Source organism: Poecilia latipinna, unplaced genomic scaffold (genome assembly GCF_001443285.1).
Source record: "Poecilia latipinna isolate Pla-1442-1.1 unplaced genomic scaffold, P_latipinna-1.0 Scaffold1413, whole genome shotgun sequence".
Classification (NCBI taxonomy): Eukaryota; Metazoa; Chordata; class Actinopteri; order Cyprinodontiformes; family Poeciliidae; genus Poecilia; species Poecilia latipinna.
In genome coordinates, this window is record NW_015114029.1 from 1 (window position 1) to 5,267 (window position 5,267).

Below are 5,267 nucleotides of genomic sequence, written 5' to 3' on the forward strand. Positions count from 1 at the left end.
CCATCCATCCACCCATCCGCCATCCATCCATCCATCCGTCCTCCATCCATCCATCCATCCATCCGTCATCCATCCATCCATCCATCCATCCATCCATCTCTCCAACCACCCATTCATCCATCCAGCCGTCCATTCATCCATCCATCCATCCATNGTTCCCTCTCTGTCCCTCTCTGTTCCCTCTCTGTCCCCTCTCTGTTCCCTCTCTGTCCCTCTCTGTTCCCTCTCTGTTCCCTCTCTGTCCCCTCTCTGTTCCCTCTCCATTCCCTCTCTGTCCCTCTCTGTTCCCTCTCTGTTCCCTCTCCGTTCCTTCTCTGTCCCCTCTCTGTTCCCTCTCTGTCCTCTCTCTGTTCCCTCTCTGTCCCCTTTCTGTTCCCCTCAGGGTCTGCGTTCTGGTCCTGTCTTCCTGCTATCTGGCCTTCAGGATCGTTTCACTGGAACAGAAACTGACGATGCTCGGCTCCATCAGCGACTTCACGCATCACGAGTGAGTTTCAGTCTCAGTCGTTTCAACAAATTATTTAAAATAAAAATCTAATCTAGTTTGAGAAACTTAAATGTGTAGAAAAGACTGAATTTTACCAACATTACATATATTTCTTTATAATTTAAACACTATAAAAACACACATTTCTCTGCACTTCAGCATCTCTGTCACAGACCAAACAAACCAGCCGACCAGCATCCAGCTGAAACACAAACAGCAATAAGAAGGAAATAAACTTTGGTTTGTTAACATCGGCCCGGTTCTACTTATCGGACCGATACCAGCACCGGTATCGGTCCGATAAATTGTGATTTCCTATGTTTTGTTTGCATTAATTTTGACTTTGGACGACTTTTGGTGTAAAGAAAAGTCCAGAAATCTTTAACTGCAGATATTTGCTTATGTATGCAGAATTTTTTGGAGGATTCCCATGTTCCTCTGTGTGTGTGTGTGTGTGTGTGTGTGTGTGTGTGTGTGTGTGTGTGTGTGTGTGTGTGTGTGTTTTCCTAGAAGCAGTCTCCTTCCTGGGAGTCCTGATGTGAACACGGAGCTCTTCTCTGAACTGTTGGCCATCAACCTGCTGAAGCTGGAGAAGGTTGGTTTTCCTGATCCCATTAAAACTCGTCGTTTCTTGATGATTTACAGGTTCTGAACATCTGAGGGTAAAATGAATAAAGTTTTCCAGAAATCAGAGGATCACTGGAAACGACAGATCTTCTGGTTCTCTTGTGCTTTTCTTTTTTGAAACAATCCACAAAATTCTCCTTTAATCTCTGGAAATAGTTTTATTCGTCCAACTCACAGACATAACTGCAGGAGGAGAAAAAAGCAGGGAGGTTTTTCAGGTAAAACTCTCTGATTGGCAATAATCAATAATTTATAGTCAGCGATCTGACCAGAGAACCGTGGATCTGTTAGACAATCCTCGTTGTTCAGTCTGAACTTTGTTTCTGAGAAACATCAACATTTGGGTCTGCAGGGGATCGCTTCTACAGTTACACTGTAAAAAATAAAGCAGTAATTTAGGTTATTTAGTCTGTCATAAGGGGAAAAGATGGCGGCTCATTTTCAACATTTTATTCAGTCATTTGTAAATATCACAGTTTAGATTAATATTTAGCTTCAAACTACGTATTTTGTTAGGTCCAAACTAAATATTTGGTTAGCAAGCTAAGTATTTATTTGAAGCTAAATGCTAACCAACTAAATATTTAGCTCCATATTGAATATTTAGCTAGCGATCTAAGTATTTAGCTCTAACTAAATGTAGGAAGTATGTCTTCCTTCAGTCCTTACAGATTAACTTCGTTCATAAAATATTTTACTGTATAATTTACATCGTAACTTTTTGTACTGATTAATAGTTTTGCTCATATCGATCGTATCAATAATCAAATCTAACCTACATGAATCTAAACAGTTATTTTGTTTCTGTGTTCAGAATCGTCCTGACAGACTGTCTGTGTTTCCAGGTCCAGAAGAATCTGCAGAGGCTGCTGGAAGAAGCTGCATGACTGAACTGGGAACCAGTATGAGAGCTTTGTACATAAACTGTGAATATTTAATTTATTCTATGCAGGCAGTAAAACGGGAACCTGCTGCAGCCGAGGCCTGAGAAATTAATCAAACTGTAAACTGACTGACTTTCTGTTAAATTCATGCTGGCAGTGAAACCGACGCCTACTTTTAGAAACAAACAGTGACGTCGCCCTCTACCTGCAGGAAAAGTATCTGCATCCGATAACTGTAAAGAAGCCATCAGAACCAAACTGGATCAATGTGAACAATTAACTGGCTTTGACTAGGCCAAAACACATCTCCAAAGGTGGAGCTGCTGGTGGGAATCAGTAGCTGCGTTTCCGTTACAAATGTACGCTAAGCTGTGTTAATGTCACGCTAATGTCGAAAAACAGAGTTTTATAATTGCAGTGTTTCCATTAAATCAGAAACACAATTAAAATCAAACAGGAATAATTTTGTTCCTGTAATAAGTCATTAAAAACACGCAGCGCCGCCATCGTCCAACCACTTCCTGTCTTCTTCTTCTTCATGGTTTACGGCAGCAGTAACATCTGGTTGTTGATCATGTGACTCGTGTGACGTCAGACTAATTTTGATAGAAGCACAAAACCTTTTTATCAAAAAACATGAGTTTATTTTTTTCTCATTTATTTTCAGGCATGAAAATAAATGAGAAATAAACAATAGAGGCAAAAACCTGTTTTCTTTTTTTATAGAAGGAAATGGCAAAATAAACAGACGCTGTAAGGAAAGTAAATGACTTAGTGGAAACGAATATATGCACAGCAGCCAGTAGCATTAAAGAATTGGACTTTGTCACGAAATAACTAATGACCAAAGTTTTTACGTCTTTTTTCATAAAGCATTAAACCCAGTAAACTCTTAAAGCATCATCTGGAAATCATTATTTCTGATTTAGGTGCTTTTCTCCTGATTTTATTCAAGTTTTTGGACATTTCTAGTAGCTGAATCTAAATAACTTCAGGTTCATGTTGTTCAGTTTGTTTTTTCAGTTTTGTGTTTTTTTAATTCAGTGTTTTACTCAAACATGTTTTAAACTCAGTTTATTTCAAACTATTGGAAACTTGAAGGATGCATGAATATGCATTTCAAATAATTTAACATTTAAGACTGAATGTGAACATGTGCAGACAAAAACTGGGTTAATTTTTTAATGCATTAAAATGTTGTGATTTATTAAATCTATTGAGGAATAAATGCTATTTTGGGGAAATGAATTCATTTTGGGAAGTAATTATCTATTTTTAAATAAAAGTTTATTTTTGCTGTAATTTTGTCCATTTCTTGTTTTTTCTCATGTTTCAAACATGATTTTATTTCACAGCTTTTACAGAAAGGACAGTTTGAGTTTTTACTGAAGCTTCAGTTACAAAGTCTTCATCCTGTTGGATGTTTTTACAAATCAATCAACAAAATTTGGCTTTTTGTCAACAAAAAAAACAAAAACAAAACAAAAAACCTTTTTATGTCAAAATTCAAACTAGTTTCTGCAAAACGAGGATGAAAATATTAAACAGGACTTCAGTATTTAGTAGAGCTAAATGATGATTTAAAAGATAAAACATCCAGCGGTGTGAAAGCTTTTAAAGCAGTTAAATATACATACCACTTATCTTTGATTTTTATTCATGAATAAAATGTTGTTTTTTATTTATCCATTTTTAAGATAATGTTGTGGTTTCATCATTTGCTGCTTCTTGAACTGATAAAAGTGTTAAAAACTGGAGACAAAATGTTCATTAAAGGAAAGAAGCTGCTGACGTTTCTTGAAGAAATTTGAGTATTTCTGTTAGATTAATAATTTAATCTGATTGAAAACCAGAAGGATAAAAAGTGGGTTATTAGAAGCTGCTTAGGGCCGAAGTTTGACGAACTCAGCTAAATGATTAGCAGGTTCAGTTATCGGTTTCCTGACTGGAGGTTTCTGCCGTTAATCCTCGGCTGTTTGAGGAGGATTTTCCTGGAGACTGTGATTCTTTTCAGGGTCAATCCTAATTCCTGCTGATCTCAGAGACCAGCTGATGATCCGTTTCTGCTCAGCTGGAGAATCTTTAACCGGAGGCGATCCATAAATTACTAAAACCTAAAATAAAAACTTGGGTTCATTTATTCTCCTTATTTTAATTTGACCATCTGGTCAATTACCAACAGAAACAAATCTGCTGCATGAAAATTTGAAGAAAATTTTCTACATATAATTAATAATTTCTCAAAATGAAATGTATAACTACCTTTCATATTTAAATAAAAAAAACTGGAGCTGATGAAGAAAGAAGTTAAAGAATTTGCAGATTTTAAGGTTTTATATCAGTGAAGATGTTAAAGTTTGGTAATAAAATGAGAATAGGTTCAACTCGTTTCCATATTTTCTGAAGGATTTTGATTTTCCAGACATTTTTCTGCAGGGATATCTAAACTGTTTGACCTGCCTGCAATCTGAAGTATTTGAATGATTCGGAAAAGATTCATCCAGAAAACTGTAAATATCCATAATCCATTAAAAACTAAAACATGTCTTCAAGAGGGAGATGACAGAACAAATGGAATATAAAAATGTTCTTCATCCTATTTATAATGTTGGTTTTATAACTTTTGACAGTTTTAACAGAAAATTCAGCAGATAATTTCAGACACTAACGGCTGAATCTTTCCTGTAGTTCCACTTTGAACCAGCAGATGTCGCTGTTTGACTCCGCTGTATTTGATCAGCAGGTGTTCCCTCTGAACTCTCAACAGAAACACTTAAAAATCACAAACTGAGCAGAATTAAAACTGTGCAGCAGAAACTTTAACTGTTTCAGGATAATAATCATGATAAAACGTGTTATATTCGTTCCGCTCAGTGATAAAATGACTGTAAATGAAGTGATTTAGCTGCAGAATCAGAAGCTGTGCGCAGGTTTGTGCCTGCTGGGTTTGTTGTTCAGTGTTTGGCGCAGAAAGCGGCTGTTGTTCTCTGTATGCTAATCCCGCCGCGGATCTGTGTGAATGTCTCAGTGTGTCACCGATAACAAATGGCTTTGTCTGAAACGGAGCTGCGCACCAAACCTGCAGAATATCGGAAATATTCTCATTTCCTGCTGGTTTCAAAGGCTAAAAGTATAAATATGTTTTTAATTAAAGTTAACTTTAACTTTTTTTTCTTCAGTTATGTAAGTTTGTTTTGATTTGATTGTTCTGATGCGCTCCGTCCGTAATGGCCTTCATCCCCCTCCTCTTCAGCTCCCCTGCAGCGCAG

The 5,267-nt window shown here is 36.9% G+C and overlaps 1 long non-coding RNA gene across 1 annotated transcript; it reads left to right on the top strand.

The window, feature by feature from the left end:
* The first annotated feature begins 333 nt into the window (after positions 1-333).
* On the top strand, positions 334-2,457 carry LOC106962436 (uncharacterized). The gene is made up of 3 exons (XR_001427974.1): positions 334-487; positions 998-1,082; positions 1,960-2,457. It is a non-coding gene; the product is annotated as an uncharacterized LOC106962436 (long non-coding RNA).
* Positions 2,458-5,267: the final 2,810 nt, after the last annotated feature.